General features: G+C 39.7%; 1 long non-coding RNA gene across 1 annotated transcript; it reads left to right on the top strand.

The window, feature by feature from the left end:
* Positions 1-1,328: 1,328 nt before the first annotated feature.
* LOC117576290 (uncharacterized) lies at positions 1,329-15,881 on the top strand. Its single transcript, XR_004572932.2, has 3 exons — positions 1,329-1,498; positions 15,174-15,283; positions 15,340-15,881. It is a non-coding gene; the product is annotated as an uncharacterized LOC117576290 (long non-coding RNA).
* Positions 15,882-20,884: the final 5,003 nt, after the last annotated feature.

Below are 20,884 nucleotides of genomic sequence, written 5' to 3' on the forward strand. Positions count from 1 at the left end.
GTAACTTGGCACACAAAACATATGCGAAAACATATCGCATATAGCATCCGCAACAACAACTGTTTCTGTTGCAGCAGTAGCAGCAGAAGTAGTTGCAACAGTTGCAACAGTTACAGCAATCTCCTGATGCCCCTTCTTGCCACGCCTCTGAGCATGCAATAAACTTAATACGAAAAGTTTTCAATTTAACAAACGCCAAGAATGCACGCTGAGCGACGCAGTGGAAACCAAAACCAAAACCAAGTGGCCATGTTAGCCATGTTTTCTGCAACTGTGGGCCAGTAGCTGGCCATGGCAGATGAGCTACTGGTGGTCAGATGCTGTACAGGCAACCGAACACCGAATACCAAATGTATTATACTGTATGCTGTATGCTGTATGCCAAATGACCGTCCGCCCGCCTGCCCGGTTGATAAATCACAGAGGCATTTGAGCGCGTATCAATGCGAGGCGAAGTCTGGCAGAGAGTGGCCGAAGAGGAGCCCTGGCGGGGCATTACTGACTGCTGACTGGTGACTGGCCTCCAGCATTGGGGCTACTGTTTTTGTGCTGTGCTGTGCTGTGCTGTGCCCGGTTTAGCTAGTTGTAATTATTTCAACTCTCTAGCGCGAAATTTGAAATTCATTTCATAACTCAATGTAATGGCCTCGGCGACCGCAAAAGCGCAGCAACAAAGTGACTGATGGGCCAATAAACTAAACGATTTTATGTATTTGACTCTGGCAACGCGACAAGCCAAAGTAATGAAAAATAATTAGAAATGTGTTTAAATGCAGTGAAAGATCTCGCCTCGGCTTGACTACCACAAGCACACACATAGAGAACAACTATTCAGCGCCTACATACTTAGACGTCCGGGGTCTTAATGTTTTTGAAAACTGCATTACCTGCTAATTGCCTGTTAAGATATTGTGGCTAATGGCTAATGGCTAATGGGAAACTAGTATACGAAATATGTCCGCTGGCTAACAGTAATTGCTCAGCTTAGCATATAGAAAATATAGCTGTAATCAGCATGCCCACACATACCATAATACTCATCATGTGCACTTTTCTAGCTGTATTAATCAATTAATGGAGAATGAAAACCTGCTCATATCTTCACAGCATCGATTGATTGAAAATCTATGAAGCACTTCAAATATTCATATATGTCTTCAGATAGCGTCGTTCAATATTGATAAATTTCATAAAGAAACAAGTAAGAAAACTACTGTCGAAGTTGGTCGACTATAACATACCCGCTACCCATTTTGAATAAAACCAAAATAGAGTGTTACTATTTCTAAATAATAAATATATCACAATAATATATCAGTAGGCGTAATTTGCCACACAAAAGTTTTTCTTTAATAACTTCTGCAATTTATATTCGATTACAACAACATTCTCAGGAATCATAAAAACTACAGTTATTATGTCTGTACCAAAATGCACAACTCTATCTTCAAAATTACGCTTAATTTAATTTTAATCAACCTCGGTGGTGAGATACCCGGTAAGTAGCGTTATTCGCCGACTATTTCTAACATGTTGATCTTCTCTATATTATTAATCTGTTCTGCGAATTCTCTGCAAATTTGCATCGACATCGAATTTGCATTGACTACTGACCACGACGAGAAATTTTAAAGGAAACTATGTCAAGAATGGTTTTAGTGCCAAATGACATACTTCCATTTTTGATATGGTTATGGAACAAGACAAAACCTATTGAGTAAAGTATACCCTTTTTCCTGAGTAATTCTAATCATTATATTTTTTATTGAAATGAAAAACGACTATATTGGTTAAATGTTTGATCAGAAGTGGGAATGATTTGTCCTCTTTGTGTTTCTGATGAAAATATTTGTCAATCACAGTAATGTTGAGAAGCATTAACTAATGCACACCATACTACATTCCACTCTATTTCGCTTTACTTTTTTTCGTTTTAATGACCAAATATATTTGTAACTCGGCACATACCATCGCCAAGACAAAACGAATTTTGCCGACAAACAGATATCAAATAGATGCCAATAATATTTTCGATAGAAAAAAAGACCTCACAATAATAATGAAGCATGGCATGATACAAAATACAAACAGCAAAATCAATTAAACTACGATTTCTCTCTTGATAACAATAAGAGCAAGCGCGCAATTTAACTTGGCTATTGAATATGCAGTCCAAAGCTATGAAGCCATGTGCCGAGATTGTCGATCCCAAGCAAATCTGCGTATTCATGCTGTAGACATGAGCACAAAGGCTCAAAAAGCACCGCCACTGACACACTGTCTGTCGCCTTCGACAACTTTGGACGTCGTCTTTGTCATCGTCAACTTTGAGGTCGTTTGCCGTTTTAATGCTCCCGAGCTCCCGAGTGATCCCCAGCACTCGAGCTTCGGCCTGACAAAAGTTACATCAAACCAACTAATTGAGTGGCGAGTACAATGAGCCCTACAGTACCAGTTCCAGCTATAGCAACAGCAACAGCTCCAGATCAGAGATCTCTTCTGGGATCAACACCGCCTTTAATGTGAGCATATGACGCTTTTATAGACAGACGGCACACACACACACACGCATACTCTGAGCCCCATTGCAAAAGTATCTCTGGCTCAAATCAATTTTATCAGACACAAATAAAAGAAAATAACACATGCATTTCGATTTCGGGCGATTCCAACCTTCTCTCTCTCTCTCTCTCTCTCTCTCTCTCTCTCTCTCTCTCTCGCCTACTCTGTGTTTGTCTCCCTCGGTCTATCTTGTTTTCTCGTTCATGTGTATGTGTTGGTTCTAAACAATTCAACCGCATATACATTGCTGGCTGTCACCTAAGCTATTAACCTGATTTTCTAGATTTTCAATCAAGTCAAAAACGAAAAAAGACAAAACACGCACACAAAAAGGAGAATGAATGCCCACAAAGCCGTCAAAAAGAGCCGCAGAGTCGCCGAGTCGCAGAGCCGTGGAGCTTCGTGCCGCCATATCTACATACAACAGCAACAGCAACAACAGTAAACAACTTACAAAGGCACATAATCCGGTATTGTATCTACGGATCGTCGTTTGTTCGTTTGGCTCGCTAACTGACTGACAGACTGGACACGCTGGCTTAGGTGGTACACACAGCCATACAGGCTGGTCGACAGACAGACAGAGAGAGACTGACTGACGGACGGAGAGACGGAGAGACGCAGGCTGACATGCGCACAGGCACTGGCATTATTATAAAGTCAAATTTTGTTTCGTTTAAATGCGATCTTTACGCTGAAAGTGTGTGTCCCTTTTTTCCCAAAAATCCGAACAAAAGAGAGCAATCCAATCCAAATCCAAATCCATTGCCGCGCCAAGTGGAATAGTGGCAGAAAGAAACCAAAAATTTAAAAATCCAGAAAACAAAAAGGCATTTTTTGATTGAAATCAATTTAAATTGTTTTCTAGAAAAGCCGCTGGGACAGACAAATTCGACAAAAGGCTAAGCGGCATCTGCGTTGTCTATATGATCGCTCACAAAGTGTATCCATTAGATACATTTGCGTGCCTGCATGTGTAGGCCGCAAGATGCACAGGTACAGATATACTCACAGGTACAACAACAACAGCAACAGAATTGAGGATCAACTCGTTCACCAGCAAATATAGTCGTCCTTCTTTTTAAATTGTTTTCAGCTATTTAGCAGATTAACACAAAAAAAAAACAAATGCCACAAAATCAAAGTGAGAACATAAGTTCAATCACATTGAGACATAGAAAATAAGATTCGTGCCAAACATAAATGATTTCAGTATATAGTTTTTAAGGCCGCATTTATAATAATACTTCGAAATCCACTAAGTATTAAAAAGCACACGCAATTAAAATATGAGTAATTTTATAGCGGAGTTTGTCTCGTGCTACACAATTCACAGTGAAAAAACATTAATAACCACAAAAATTTTAAAATAAATAAAGGTTGTTCTTCCAGCTCTGGATTAACACTATATTGGGAGCTAAGATTGATTTTAGGAACCTTTCTGTTTTTGCGATAAAATATATTCATTTTTGGAATTATCTTAAAGCAAAAAAATAATTTCAAAATCATTCTTGAAATGCTAATCAAGTGCTATGAGATTCATCTTTACTCAAAACAAGTAAGAAAGCTACTGTAAGCATTTTGAATAAAAGCAAAACAGCGCGGCATTTATTTAAAAATATACAAAAATAATATAACACTAAAATTATAAAAAGAGACATTTTTTGTCTGATCGCAAGCAAATTGGGGGGCGGAAGTGGGCGTGGCTAATCTATGGTGTGTTCTTCTTCGCAAGTGATATTTTCACCAGAGAATTATCCATATATGTATGTATGTGTGTTACTTGATGAATTTATTTATTTATCACACCTCAATAACTCTGTAGACTGTTAGATATTAAAATAATTATGATATGCATAATGAAATCACAATAATTCATTTAAAACAAATATATAATATTATTATATTACCAATACCTTTTAAAATTTACAATTGCAATACACATTCTCAAAATAAAAACAAGTAAGAAAGCTACAGTCGAGTGTGTTACCCATTTTGAATAAAAGCAAAATAATGTGGTATTATTTTCAAAATATACCGAAAATACTAAAAGTATACCAAATGGTATATTTAGTATATCTATATAATACCGCATTCAAAATATACCATAGACGGCACAATATACCAGATTATCAACCAATGCAACTAAGACCCCTACTAAGTAGGCGTTTTTGCCCATACAATTTTTATCTGATCGCAAATTTTAGGAATCATAATTACTATAGTTATTATTGTATATACCAAAATTCGCAGCTCTAGCTCTTTAAAATTAGGTTTGTTAATCGATTTTTTTGATTTGCGGGGGCGGAAGTGAGCGTGGCAAAAATTTGAAACAAACTTGATCTGCGTGCAAACATAACAAATACTGTCGAAAAAAATTATAACTCTATCTCTTATAGTCTCTGAGATCCAGTGTTTCATACGGACAGACGGACAGACGGACAGACATACAGACACACAGACGGACAGACGGACATGGCTAATTGTCTCGGCTGTTGATGCTGATCAAGAATATATTTACTTTATAGGGTCGGAGATGCCTCCTTCTACCTGTTACATACATTTCCTGCCGGCACAAAGTTATAATACCCTTCTACCCTATGGGTAGTGGGTATAATAAATGTAATATTAGAAATATTTTTGTATGTGCTGTTACATCAATTGAATATGTCATAAAAACTGTAGTGCATAATATTAATTAAAAAGTCCAACTGGAGTAGAGATTAAATTAGATACGATGTAATGCTTTAATCTCTCGTAAAGCAGACAAAACACAACAAAGAGTAATAAGAATGCTTATGAGTTTTGACCGTATCAGATGGCTTTTGGTTGTCTCTTGATGGCCATAACTCAAACGATTTGTATCTGTTTTGAGAAGTGCTGTGGCTATTAGAATGCCAATTCCAAAAGCTTTCAGTGGAAGCAGTTCATAAAACTCACATAAATGTCACCATGACTCAGATCGAATGGGATGGGAAGGCCACACACACACACACAGAGATGATAACACTCAGAGTAACACACCCTTGAACAGACACTCGTGGGGCACCAACTTTCCGGCCGCGAATGGCGGAAATTCAACTTAAATGGCAATTAAAACTATTACTATTCAGAATTTGGGCTTCCGAGCTATCTTTACGAACGGAAACAAGGCGTAATGGGCCATGTAAGACATCAAAAGTAAACTAAAACGTAAAGCAAATGAACTTTCAACCTGCACGCTGGAAGAAGGCAGCTGGACAGGTGCAGGGATTGGGATCCAGTTCACCGAGCCGCCGAGTCGACCCAAGCCATAAACTGACAACTTTTTGGACAAGTGTCAGCAAGTGTGATTTATGCGCACGCTTACCAAGAACTCGAGCAATCGTCGACGCATGCGCAGCGACCTGCAGGGCAATGTGCGTCGGACATTTGACTTCGGACATTGGACATGACACATGGAACAACTTCCAACTTTCAACGTCCGACATGGTACTAATCGCTTTAATCTCTCAAGTGCGCCTAAAACATGCGACGATGTCCGAGTCAAAGACATAGCAACGTTTCCGTCACATTTGTACGACATTTTCTTTGACATTGCGCAATTCTCAAACAGCTTAGACACATGTGCATCAATTGTAAAAGGCGCCGGAGGACTAAGGGTCATCGGCATTCGCAGCATAAGAGCTACAAACAGCAGGTTATCGCCATAACATTGCCAATGTCGTTGCTTCAATGGTGAGCGGCGATATCGAAATAAATTTCAAGGCGCAGGCACAGCTGCTGCAATCGAAACATAACAATAAGTAGGCATACATGCTAAGTATATATATAAATATATATATGTATATAATTGTATGTGGTATTTACCATTTACCAAAATGCACTCAACATGCAGTTAACGCAGACAAAGGCGAGTCTAGCACTGTGGGGCGAACAGGAGGAACCCATAACTTATCTCTGTGGCTATGCGTAAAATATTAATGATTCAATGGAGTTGAGGCAAAAGGCAAAGGCAGAGTGATCATAGCAACACTTAAAATCAAAGCACAGAATTACGTATTAAAATTCAGAACAGCTAAGGAAAAACTGACGCGACCCTGTTGAAAACTCAACGGCAACAAGTGGCAAGAGTTATGGATGGATCGATGGATGGCCGGGAAAACAACAGCAACGAGAATGTGTGCGTGTGATTTCACTTACTGATTTAGATGCAAATCAAATCAAGAGCGACCGAGACTAAGATCGAGACCCGGAAAAATGCCGAAACAATTGGTGATACAAGACCCAGAGACGCTCGCGGCTCGCGTCTCTCAGCTCGAAGTTGGAACTCGAGAACACTGACGATAAGCGAACTATGAATGTGGCATTCAATCGCTTATGGATTTCAAATTTAAATTTAAGACCTTACACATTGAGTATTTTAATGTGGTCACAAACGAAATTCAAATTGGCCGACCAAGCGATCACTCGACCAGTCGACTAGTCGACCACATTGAACGACGTGCTGTGCCTCAAGATGGAATCCAAGTGGGATCTGGAATTGAAGTTGGATCGAATCAGACCGTAGCTGACCTCAACGACGACCCCTTTTGTGTGGTATCACAGACAGACCAAACAGTTGGAGACAGACACTCAGATACGCATCTGAATTGTGTATAAGACTATCAACGAACACATTTATTTCATGTTTATGTTGATATTTTCAAATTTGATAAAACTAAAAAAAAAAGTGAAGAAAAAAGCGAACAACAATTTTTCGTTTCGTTTTGTATTTATGTTAATGTGGCGGGTTTGCGAGCGCTTTGGGGTCCAAAGCCCTGAGGTCTCGCTCCTCGGTGCATCATTGTCGGTCATCAGTGATCCAATTACCATGCTGATGGTAATGGCAGTTAGTAGGCACTGTTGTACAAGATGTTTAAATAGCACTTATGCATTTATTGACATATTTGAGTCGCATTTGATCTTTGCATGGGGCTGGCGTGGCGCTTTCGAGTTTTAGATGCTTAGCTTAAATCATGATAACAGTCTGATTACGAGAGCTTCTGGCATACCATGATAAGTGGACGGTCAGCAGGTGATATAGAATGAATAAGGAATAGCTTTGCAGTTGGCAATCTAAAAATCAATTCAGATCAGCGCATAGAAAGTTATTATTCTTTCTGTTTTATTGTTTATCATTTATTGTTGAGGCATCTTGGCAGATAAATAGATTGGTAAAACACTGCATTGGAGTATACGCAGTGAGACGATCTTTGCTGATAAAACTAAGTTATGCAAATACCTTATAGACAGCTCTCTCAAAAAAGTAGATGATCTTTGCTTAAATATAGAAAACTTTCAACACTCAACAAATAATACTAAAGTTTTTTTTTTAATTTATTGCAATATATATATACAAGTTTTTGTCTGTAATAACACACACCCAACATGGTAAGGGCTAAGAGGTTGCAATTTATACAAAACACAGTTTGCATAATTTCTACTCTCCTGCTTCAAATATTAATTTACCAAGCTCTTATATGGTTAATAAAATAAACCGTTGATAAACCCTTCAAACATTCAGTATTTGAGAATTTCTGCATTGAACAAAAAAATATAAAAAGAACTTAAACAAAATTTATTTACGAAAATTATAAGACTGCTCGCGACCGTGACTCAACTGGAACTTTTAAGACAACTTAATGATGAGTTTTACAACCACTGAAACGGATTGATCCAAAAAGAATAATCTGCTGGTGGACAGCGATATGAGGAAACTTATTTAAATCGAAAGCTCATATGCAAATGAATACGAATATGCATAAATATTATTTAAGTTGATATTTTGCTCATAATTAAAAAAGAAACCAAATGGAAAAAGGAGTGGAGAGGCAAAAATATAGGAAGGGAACAAAAAAATACCGCGGCACTATTCAAATTAAAAATCGAACGTAAATGTGGCGCACAGCAGGACGTGAGTATTCAAGAGAGGCAGTAAGCACACGCGAGAAAAAGAGTGAGAGAGACAATATGGAGAGAAAAAGAGAAGGCTTCAATCTTAAGGCTAAATTCTTGATTTCAATTCCTGGCGATCCCAGCCAGACGACCCGCCGACCACCCGACCAACCGATTCCCAATTGTTGTTGTATTGTGAGGATGAGGCTGGGGATGAGGATGGGGCCGATACTTAGACCCATTCCGAGACCGAAACCAAGACCGAGACTGAGACCGAAACCGAGGCCGTGGCCATATGATAATTTAAGGCTGTATAACGTCATGCTGTTGCTCCATTGCCATTTATACAAAACGGGCCAAGAGGCCCATCGATCGAGAGGGGATTGCATTGCGTGTTGGTCTTATGAGTGACTGCTGCCCGCTGAGGCCGCCAACTGTGTCGTGTATCCTCCTTTGATGTGGAGGACCCATGGTGGGGTCTCTTGCTTTCCTCCGCAGTTCGCCTTGCGCTTTGATGCGATAAAAAATTAAGGCGATAATGGAATTGAAGCAAATGAGCTGGCCAACATTTGTAAGGCTGGCCATTGGCCGATGCCCGATGCCCGATGGCCGATGGCCATTGGCACTACGCAAACTATGCAGCTGTGCGACAAGCAAAAATTGGACAAGCAACACGCAATTTATGTCAATGTGCGCTCCCAGCTCCAGCCCACACGGAAAATTTGCAGTAATTAATAAAGCGAATACGATGTAGGCAAAGCGTAAGTAAAAAACACCAACAACAAAATGGATAAAATGGAAGAGAAAACTCTCGACATGTCGCTGCATGTTCAATTTACAAGCCACCTACGATGCGGTGACAAACACCCGGCCATAAAAGTTATAGAAAAATCAAATCGTATATTATGCCAGAGTCGCAACTGAAACTCCAGCTCCAGCTCCAACTTAAACTACAAAAAAAAAAACGAAGAGAAAAATAAACAACGGCAACAAGAACGGCGGAATAATGTTGCCTCAGCTAACAACTTCATTTCGTGCGACACTCATAAGGCATAAATTTGCTAGACTTAAGCCTAATTTATGCAGCGTTACGGGCCGCTTTCGGGCAAAGGGTCGCCAATGTGGCCAATGGGACGCAGCAACAAGTACGAGGAGTATTTTGTCGCCTCGACAACGACGACGACGACGAACTCGAACTCGAACTCGAAGTCGACGTCGACTGCATCTGCATTCACAATTAAACAATTTCCACTAAATCTCGTTACTTCCTTAGCAATTTGTTACGCGCGCCAGCAAAGTTATGTGACGCTGAGCCATAAATTCATGCACCAACCAAACCCAAGCTTCGGTCAGCCGGTCAGCTCCGTCAGCCGGTTGGTCGGCTGCTTGGTTCCTTGGTTGTCCGCCTGTCTCTCTGTATGTCTGTCTGTCGGTCTGGCAAGACGGTAGGCAGCAGTAGTCCAGTAGTAGTAGTAGTGTTTGTTGTTGTGCAATATTCGCATGCGGCACTTAAATCGTCGAATTTATGTAGCCAACCAGTGGCTGGAATCGCGCCTGCACTGCCATCGAGCTGCTGCATCCCAGACAACTCTCAAATTTGACTGCGAATCTCTGCCTCTGACTGCGCTCAAAACTCGACAGAAGGTGTGCACCGCAAGCACGTATAAACTGCGATTAGGCTACATTCGGCCAGAGCCAAGGCCAACGCTCGCATCGAGACTGAGTCTGTCTCAGACTTTGGTGCTTCCTCCGAGTCCCACTCTGACACTAGCATTAACACTAACACTGCCTCTGACACTGACCCAATGCCCGAGGCCACGATTTAAGCTGACTATGCCACTTTTTTCCTAACGCCTACAAATGGCCATGACTGCCATAGTTATGATCAAGAGAGTCACCTTCGATTTAAAAATTCCAGTGTTATACTTCCACTTACTATATACTACTGATCAAATCTGATTTGTGCATCTACTCAAAGACTCAACACACTGTGAACGATAAGAGTTATTTAACAAGAATTGACATTCTAAACGAATCATAGAATGGATACTGTCGCAAATGCTATTAATAAATGGTTAAACCAATTTTGACATAGGTTTTTATGAGTGATCATATACAAGGAGATAGGCAATTTATTTCAATTTCCCAGCAGAGTTCAATAAATTTTCCTTACCTATCATTAAAATTTTTATCGGCGAATTGCAAAATGTGTCAATTTACCATTACATTATTCTAATTTTATTCATAATACATAAATAGATATTAGTCTATGGTGAAAAAAGAACAAAATTAAATGAAAGAATATGATATCATTGAATTGGAAATGGTCGATATTTCAGATATTCGTTGGTTACCAAAACAAATTCATGATGTAATTTTACATTATTTGCCAAACATGAATTTAAAGTTCACAATTGCCTTAGTAATATGCGTAATGATGACTCTTATTAAATATAAAATATTAAAATCATTTATTAAAAAAATAATTTAAGTATTTTTAAAAATATACCTCATTTAAATTTATTCAATCAAAATCTGGATATTTTTTCGACAACATTTTCAAAAGAAAATGAGTTGAAGTCTTACTAAAATAAAAAAAATTGTTATCGAAAATTTAAAGCATTGTTGTAGTCGAGGCGAGCGCAATGTGCGGCAGTGCATAAAAATATTTTGAAAATGCGCCGGCATAGAAACCCTCCTACTCACTATCCCCCACCACCGAGACCAAAACCGATCCCGATACTGATACCAACACCGACAACCCATGCAACTGCTATATAAAATCAAATGCAATCAAAGCACCTTTAACGTATCTTTTGTGAGGTGACCGCAGACGCAGTAGCAAAAAAGGTTAAAGCAAGAATGGACGGTTCAAGGGGGAGGTTTTTAGATTGGGGAAAATCTTGCGAAAAATAATTTTAATTTATCACTTCCGTCGGCCATTGTGTCGTCGTTCATTGCGCCTAGACCCAACCCAACCCAACTCGGCTCCCCGGCCACGCTTCAGCCTTAGGCCTCTTGGCCTGAGGCCGAGCTAAAGTTATTGCAATCTCTTTGCATTTTCTATATGCATGCATGCATGCTACCATTACCATTACTAATACGACTAGCATTGGTATTACTGTTACTCTTACTATTACCATTTTACTATTACTATTACCATTACCATCACCATCACCATCGCCATTAGCAGCGGCATTGCCGCCACCATTGCTGCACACTGGGCGCGGTTTGTTTTTAGTTTTGTTTTGTTTTCGACTTTTCTTTAGCTTTGTTTGCATCCATATGCAAATGCAATTTTCGCATTTTGCAGCCACCAAACTAACGGTGTGCGCGCTCTTTTGAGTTATGTGAGTGGGGGAGCAGCTCGAAGTGGGAAACGGAGCGGGGAATGATTGGGATCGGGTTCGGGCCAATGAGCCTTCGCCACGCAACAATGGGCAGACCGAGCTTTTGAGCTGGCTCCGATGTTGACCCTATTTTTTGGGGTAGTTGAGCCCTGTAAATGGCGTAACATTTTTTGCATGTCTTGCCGTCAACGGCAACGGCAACAGCAACAGCAATAGCAACGGCAACGGACCATTCAGGTGCCCTTAGCGTTGTCGTCATGTTGCCAGCCAAGACACGAGACATTTGCTGCATTCTACTTTGTCTGCCTTGCGTTGCATTACATTGCAGTAAGCCCATTGCAACTAGCAAGTTAATTTAGAAGGTTGTCCCACACCGCAAAAACAGAAACGGAAAATGGAGAAGAAAAAACCCAGCTGCCAGCCTTACGAGTATTCTTGTGTTTTTGTTGTTGTCGGCCTCTGTCGCAATTAATCATCGGGACTGGTAAGCATTCGTGTAAGCGCGCTTATCGCCAAAACACATCTCAAGTAGTTAATTTTCAAATAGCTTCAGTAACAGGCTGCATTTTAGCGTTTTAGCGCTTTCCCGTTTCTTCGTTTCCCCAATTTTACCCACTTTGCTCTTTTTTTTGCTGACATTCTTCACAACCTTGTCAACGCTTTTGATGGACAACTCGAGTTTTATGAAAGTTCTATATTTAAGTATTTCATTATACAGTTTTTAAAATAAGCGCAGTGGCAAAAACAAATACTCAATATTTGCATTGTATTGTAGGTAATTAACAGATCACACGCAGCAGCGCCATCAAGTGACGGGTAGTAGTACTATGCAACAGAACTAGGCAAGCTAGACTTGGTCTCAGTCTTCCTCTCGGTATCATTATCAGCCACAGGCTGCATACAGTGAGCAACAGCAACGAGAGTCGAGAGTACTCTCAGCAATAACATGCTCCCACTCGGCATTTGTTTCGATTTCGCCTTGGTGGTTGCTCTCTCTCTGGCATTCCATCTCGCTCTCTCTCGCTCGCGTTTAGCAACTGACAAACGTATGGCCTCTCACTTCAAATATGGCGACCGTTTTGATTGGCTGACTGCGAACGCGGGGCGTGCCTGCTCTTTTGGTGGTCATGCATGGGACTTGGCGTGCCGGCGAATAAGCTTTGAATTGCAAATTAAAACTTGAGCAAAAGCAACAAGTGCGCTTAATATAGCAAAGGGATTTTTCGAAAATGAAATCGAATCCAAATATCTCAAATCTCGTCGACTGCCATTGAATAACTTTGAATTGCCATCTGCGTTCAATCAAATTGACCCCAACGACATGCCTACAGGCATCAGTCAGTCAGTACAGTACAGTCAAGCAGATCATACAAACATACAAACTTATATAAAGTAAACTTGAGTAGGCAACACAACGCAATGTGATATTGCAATTTAGCTGTCAGTTAGTTGCTCTCTGGGCCAATTAACTAGCATGTTCCCGTTGCTGTTGCAATTTAGTTGCCCCCAAGACTCGACCGATGATTTTGCGGTTTTCTCAATGTCCAATACCCATGCCCCCTTCACACTGCATCATACAATACAATACACCGCACTGCACGCTCTCTCCCCCAGCATTCTGAAAAATTGTGTGTTGTGCGTTCGAGTGTGTGTAAACAGCAATTATCTGATAAATGCCCCGGCGCTGAAAAATTGATAAATTGCGCATATAAACGTTACGCTATAATTATGCCATGTTACGTGCAAGTGAAAATTGAAATGGAATTTGCCCGATACTAAAAATTCGCTTGCTATCCTTCGAAGCGAATTGTACACGATTAGAGAACACGCATACTGTCGTACTTCATCTATTACGGGCATATTCATAACAGTTGAAATAAAGGTTGATATGAATATAGTAAGTTTAAAGTTATAAGGAGGAAATATAAATATTATATTTATGAAAAAAAGTAGCAACAAAAAAATATTAACTCAATATAATTAATCAAAGATGAAATAATCCAAACATTTTAGTTCTATCATTGATGATAACTGTCACACACCTTGCGGCTTACCTTACACAAATAATGATTTAAAGAAAACATTATTTTATATATGTATAATATATATAGAATTTTAGGAACGTTATCGTTAACAGCTTGATTTGAAAAACTACGAAGGTAGAGAGAGCTACAGTAAGATCCACATCGAGCTGTTTATAGTAGGTTAGATATTGGCCGACTTAAAGTTTTTCCGGACTTTATAATACTATAAGAACCTGCTAATAAAGACACAATTAGTTGATTTGGTTTTCAATCAAGAATGAATATACCAATTCTACTATTTATACTTAATTGTGTTCATTTTTTATACCCGCTTCCCATAGGATAAAACCGTTTTACATGTTTGTTTCTTCAACAAAAATATGTAACATGGCAGTCATTTCCGATCCCATAAAGTATATATATTCTTGATCAGCGTCAACACCCGAAACGATATACATAGCTATGCCCAACTGTCAGTATGTCCGTCTGTCCGTATGAACACCTAGATCTCGGAAACTATACAAGATCGATCTATAATTTTTTTCGACAACACTTGTCGTTGCTGCACGTAGATAGAATTTGCTTTAGATCTGTGCTACACGAACTTCTGCACCTGTAATCGAAAAAAATGGTATCGAGTAAGCGCAAGATTTTTGCTACATATACAATTTGGTTGCGATTAGATAGAAATTATAGAAGTTACTCTAGAAATAATTGTATATGGCTAAAAAGTCTTCAGCTTTCGGGTCTTAGTTGTTGACAAACTGTTATATTTTATACTCTATGTTATGTTTTGAATACACCAGAGTATTTATATATCAAATATAGCCTTCGATATATTTAAAAATGTTATTCTATAAAATTTGTTTTTGTATATAAAAAGAATAATGCCACATATTTGCTTTTTAATTGCAAATGAGTAGCGTGTATCGCTCAGTCAAGCACACTGAACTGGAGCTTTCTCACTTGTTTTGTATATTAATGTGTGGTATATTTTAGCAATTAAGTTTTTATAATGGTAGTTTCAAAAGTATTTTCAATCTCATTAAATTGTCAAAAAACGATGGTAGAAATTTCAAGCCTAATTTTTGAATAATATAAGTATATAGTAAATTATGGAAATTGATGCGGATTTTTGTTATTATTTATCACCTATGAAATTGAAAAATAAATGCATTTAATTCAAATTGATGACTTATTGTCAATAAAAGTGTACTTCAAGTGAAAGCTAGTGAATTTAAATAAATTGCTGACATGTCATTAATATAATCATGTTTTTGTTTAGTCTATACCACCAAACTTAAATCGTTTCTTTCTCCAGCAACTTGATCGCATTAGAATACATATGGCACTTTAACAATCCATCAGTTAACAACAAATCTATCATTGTTGTTTCATACCCTGGACTCTGGGACTTGAGATCTTCGAAATGTGTGAGTTAAGAATGGAGTGTTGGCTAATTTGTTCATTTTTGTTTATGTTTGCAGAAGAGACGCAACTGGAACCAAAGAATCAATCTGTGTGAGATGCGTACAGAAACTACAATGTCGACTTCGCCGCTGAAGACGAGAAGATGGAGATGAAGTCGATGGCTATGACGATGTCGATGTCGATGTCGATGATGACGGCAACAAGGCAGGCAAGGCAACGCAGTGCAGAGCGACTGCGACTGATTTGTTTATTTATATAATTTCAGTCAAGCTCAATTAGAAACGCATACACACCACAATCTCAATCTCAATCACAATCACATGCATGCGCGTACGCATACAACTGATTTTGGTGTAAATATCTTTTTTGTTGTGGCTTTTGGTCTCGTGGCGTTGTTTGGCTTTGGCGCTTTTCACTTTATTGATTTAAAAAAATGAAAAATTTATGTCTAAACAAAATTGCGCCATGCAGCCAAAAGCCATTGCCAGTCCCTCTAGGAGCATATACATACAATACATACATACTCGTATGGATTGGGAGTGGGATGCAGACCCTTAGCTGGCGCTGTGGTCATTGGCGCCACCACTTAAAGACAACATGAGCAAGAGGCATGCAACATGAAGCAAGAAGCAAGACGCTTGGCGGACTTTTCGAATGTAAATAAATAAACAACGAGGCATGCTGAACAAATTGGGCCAACAATTTCTAGCTATAGCTCTCGATTGAGCAGCATTAATATTATTGTATCCGTATCGATTCCTTGTCCCATGCAAAAGTTTCGTCGGCAAAAGCCATTTGATGCCTCCAAAATAAGTCCACATAATCAAAAATGCATTGCCAAATGCCGGCAATGCAACAATACATAAATTGCAATCGTTCGTCAGCGAAATAAACAAAGCAGTCGGTGCGGCATCAGTTTCAGCTCCAATTGCAGCTACCGTAGCGGTTGCATTTGCAGTTGCCGTTGCCGTTGCCGTTTCTTTTACTGCTGCACCATATTTGGGCATTCGCTTGGGGTAAGAGATGTTGAAATTGGCATCGAGGAACCACTGACCACTGTTGTCAATACAATAAGAATTTTGAATTCTACATTCTTCTAGGAGACGATTCTTCTGTACGAAACATCTCTGCATTTTCATATTTGAGAGTGAGTTATTATTGTATTATTGAATACAATTTTTCATCCGATATCAACAAAATCTTCAGGGAAAGATGAGACTACATTTATTATTGAGTTTCCTCAATTAAACTAAATTGGAACAATTAGACAATGATCTGTTGGGAAATAGAATAATAACTTTGGATAAACTAATTAGTGGAAATAGTTGTAAATATTGTGCATATTGGTTTGACTTCGGCTACTGTTTTGACTATTCATATACATACAACCGATCAGTCGTCCAGCTTCGCTCAAATAGGAGCACCCAAATATCAAGCATGTCAAAATGGTAAAGCTGGTTTTTACCTAGCATCCTGTAGGCAAGTACTATACTACACATCTATAGTTCTTGCTGTGACATGACCTGATATGCAAATGGTGGGCAAAAGGAACTGAAGTCCAGTGTCCATCGTCTGTTGTCTTTCGCAGTCACAGTGGATTTTCCTTTGTGTTTAGGCCGCAAAGTCAATGCCGCCTGTCGACTTCGGCCTCTTCTGCCTGCCCCTCTTGCCGCTTGCCGCATGCCGCTTGCGCTGACTAAGATTAGGCAGCTCCTGCTGTGCGTTCAAAATTTGACTACTGCTTTCACTTTAGTCTATGTCTTGGTCCGACCGCTCCTCGCCTTTCTCTAAATATTATGATAGCCTACGCCGCCTTCGCTGCTGCTCGATGTGTTTATGTGTGACATATACCACGAGTGTGTGCCACACACTAACGGTGTGTGGTCTCCGATCATACGGTCCCGAAATGCACATGCGAGTGAAAGCATTGCGGGCACTTGAGCAAGCCATTAACCTACCGCAGTTTGTATAAACCAACAAACAAATACATACACAAATTAATACTTTTAAAATGTATGTAGGCTCTGTACCGCTCTGATTTTGTTTTGGGGATACAAACTGTGAGGCGATTTACGACTTCCTAAGAGCATCCTGTGCTGATTTTTCATGAGCCTTACCTATACAGAGATAGAAATCTTGAGTAGGGTCCGAAGGCTTTCAGTCAAATGTTTTACGTCTAATTGATGCACAATCGTAGCTTTGCTTTCAACAAATTAGTCGCTTTACGATTGTCAAAGCCGCCAAATAATTTTGCAATCAACAACGAATTTAAGCAGATTCCCAAACGAGAAGAACGGATACTGCGATTGCAAGTTCGACTTTGATTGCGGCAAGCAAAGGCCAGTTGCTCAGATCAGATTAAGTGCTTATAACATGGACATGAATCTATTGACTAACATACAGTCTCAGTGGCAACTGCAGCAACAAAAGCCAATCAGGCATAAAAAGCATCTGCAGTCACAGTCAGCACCACAACCACAGCCCTAAGATCTATAAAGGGCGTTTCTTAAATAACAAAAATTTGAAACAATCTTGACATGGGTATATCGTCGCATCTGTTTACGCTGATCAAGAATATATATATACTTTATGGGGTCGGAGGCGCCTTCTTCTGCCTGTTACATATTCACTTCCACCCTATGGGTAGCGGGTTTAATAATAATATATTTAAGTATATTAAGAATGTGATCAATTATTGAATTGGCTAATGCTTGCGGATAATATAGCTCAGCTGTGAAGTTGGGCTGACTTGCCCGATACAAGTTCGGCTCCTCAACTTAACTACAGATCTTCATCTTAATTGAAAGAAAAGCCTAAGCTTCCCTTGGCGGCATTAAATGAAACCATAACGGACCGGAGCTGTTCTGAAGCTAAGCTAGAGTTTCAGCGTCAGCTTCAGTTCGAGCTTAAGCTTTGTTTCCCCATGATGCCTGCCCACTTTGGCATATTCTGCTCCATTGTTCTCTTCGCGACGAAGGCCAAGCAATACTGGAAGCTGCTGCTGCTGGTGCTGGTGCTGCTGAATTGTAGCAAATGTTGTTGTTGTTGAACAAAAATGTCAATACTCTGATTCCACGAAAAGCCAAATGCATCCACATCCCAACTCGTTGACGACGTGGCTTTGGTTGTTCATGTGCATGTGAATGTGAATGTGAATGTTCACGTAAATGAAGGGATGGATATACAGGCATGTCTACAGTTCATCTCCAGGAGAGACCCTTGCAATGTTCGTAGCTCTTCGACGAATCCTGCGTAACTCAGTTGCAGCCTATTGCAGATGGCAGCACTTGCAATCGAGGAACTCACTTACAAATGGCGGGCATCACTCCGAGTGAGGCTCAATCTTACTTGGGCACAAAGGCAAGCGATCCGCCCGGCGGCGGCAGATCAAAAAGCTTCGAATGGCTCACAGTTCAATAGGCTTTGTGTCGGGACTGTAGACTTGGACGTGCAAGTGGCGACTGGGGATTAGGGGCCTTGGCCTCAAGAGTAAGAGTAAGAGTAAGTTGGCAAGCGGCTATAATGCGCTTGGATATGCAAAATTGCATTGAAATTTGAATTGAATTCAAAAGGCCGTTGGCCATTCCGAGGGGGCGAAGTAACTGTGGTGGTGGATTGGCCGAATTGATTGCGCGCCGTTTGCCAATTTGAAAGAAATCAAAAACTCAGCCGACAACGTATCCTGCACTTACTTGTTGTTGCTGTTGCTGTTGCTGGAGCTGTTGCCGTTGCCGTTGATGTTACTGTTGTTCTCGTTGTTGTTGTGAGTTGTTCGACGCTGTTGTTGCCTTTTGCAAATTACGCAACTTGCCGAGATCAGCTCTTGTTTTTGACCACATTGTTACAAGGCGCAAAGAGTTTACAGCTGCCGCAAGTTGCCAGTTGCCAGTTGTAATATTTCCAGATGCCAGTTGTAAGTTGCCGGTAGCATTTTTTGGATCTGAATTTGCATGCCAACACCGACGAACATAGCGCACCGGCAGTCGCAAAAAATGAGCCTCTTAATAGCCGCCGACAGTTACAAAGTGCCAGACAATTGTGGCAAATGCCAAAGCGGGATATGGCTTGAGTTTCAGCTCCCAGTTGCAATCTTTAACAGCACATGGGCGTGTTGCTCGGGGGCGTCTTTGGCTTTCAATTTACAATCGACCTGACTACACCTCTGGGCGTTGCCAATCCGCCAAATCCAGCTCCAGATGCAGATGCAGCTGGCAAAAGCAAGCAAGAGTTTTAAACAAATCATATTTGCAAGAGGTTCTCCCTTGCAACTAGAAGGAGGACTATCTGTGCCCAGTCATTCATGATATTTGATATAGAGAAATCAGAAGTTTAGGTGGCATTATATTCAAGGAAAACAATTAAGTAAACTATAGTAAGTTTGTTATTATTTTAAGAACGTTTTACGAGAGTCATAGGGAAAGATTAGACTTTCAGAGAAAAAACGTTTATTCAAAGGAAAGACTCAAAGGAAAGACTAAACACACATGAAATATTAAATAAACATGATTGTGTTCCGAAACGCTACAACCAAGATTCAGGTACATTGGTGCAAAGACAAGACAAATAAATCCATCCTAATATCTTGTCAAACATAGTTACATATTTTTTAAGCAATTCTAATTCCTCTTGCTGCGAATATGATAGACACTCCTCTAGCAAAGATTGGTGAAATAAAACACATTTTAATTTCTGGTTATATTTATATGTATATATAATATATATACATATATATATATTTATATATATTATATAAACATTGGTAAATCATGAGACTCAATTTTGACGGCAAACAAAATATTTTTTTGAACAATCCATAATTTCAAATAATATAAAAAACTTTAAATTTAAGAAGACACTAACTAATTCATAATCCGAGTTTGTTCATCTTTGGTTAAATTGGTTAATAATCGCTTGCAAATAACTGTTGGCCGATTCGTGCGATCGCAAAATAATTGTTTTTCTCTCCGACTTTGAGATTGAATTGTTCTTATAAAAATTTTGCTTGCGCTCAGCCATCGTGAGGCATAATGATTGACGAAATAAATAAAAGTCCAAAATATACTTCTCCTTGTTCAACTTTTCAAGATGGTTTAAATTGAATGACTATACGATGTCGATTCAGTAAGAATTTAATGCTACGGGCTGTATTTTATCCCTAAGCGTTATATGCGTTGGAAATTCAATTTATCCAAACCAATTCAGGCATTCATTTGATGGCTCATTATAGGAGCAGCAAACCCTTCTCTCTATAGAAAACTCAAAGCTGGACAAGGCGAGGGGGAGTAGTAGGATTTGATTTGTAATAGAGCCAGGGAGGAGGAGGATAGAGGGGAAAGGCAACAAACAAATCTTGGCTGTCATACGGTCTCAGCAGTGGTATTCAATTGTGAAATGAGCGTGAATCTCACACGGTATCATGATAGTCGGCAAAGTGTTGCAGGATATGAAACATATCTCCGGTCTGTAGGCAGGACATTTCCTGAGCGCATGTTAAGTAAGGTAGGGGCTGAAGCTGAAGGCTAGGCTGGGTTGGGCTGGGCTGGCCACCATATATACATAGCTGTCATATATCGCATGTATGATTTGCTGTTGGGATTTGCG

Source organism: Drosophila albomicans, chromosome 2R, assembly GCF_009650485.2.
Source record: "Drosophila albomicans strain 15112-1751.03 chromosome 2R, ASM965048v2, whole genome shotgun sequence".
Lineage (NCBI taxonomy): Eukaryota > Metazoa > Arthropoda > Insecta > Diptera > Drosophilidae > Drosophila > Drosophila albomicans.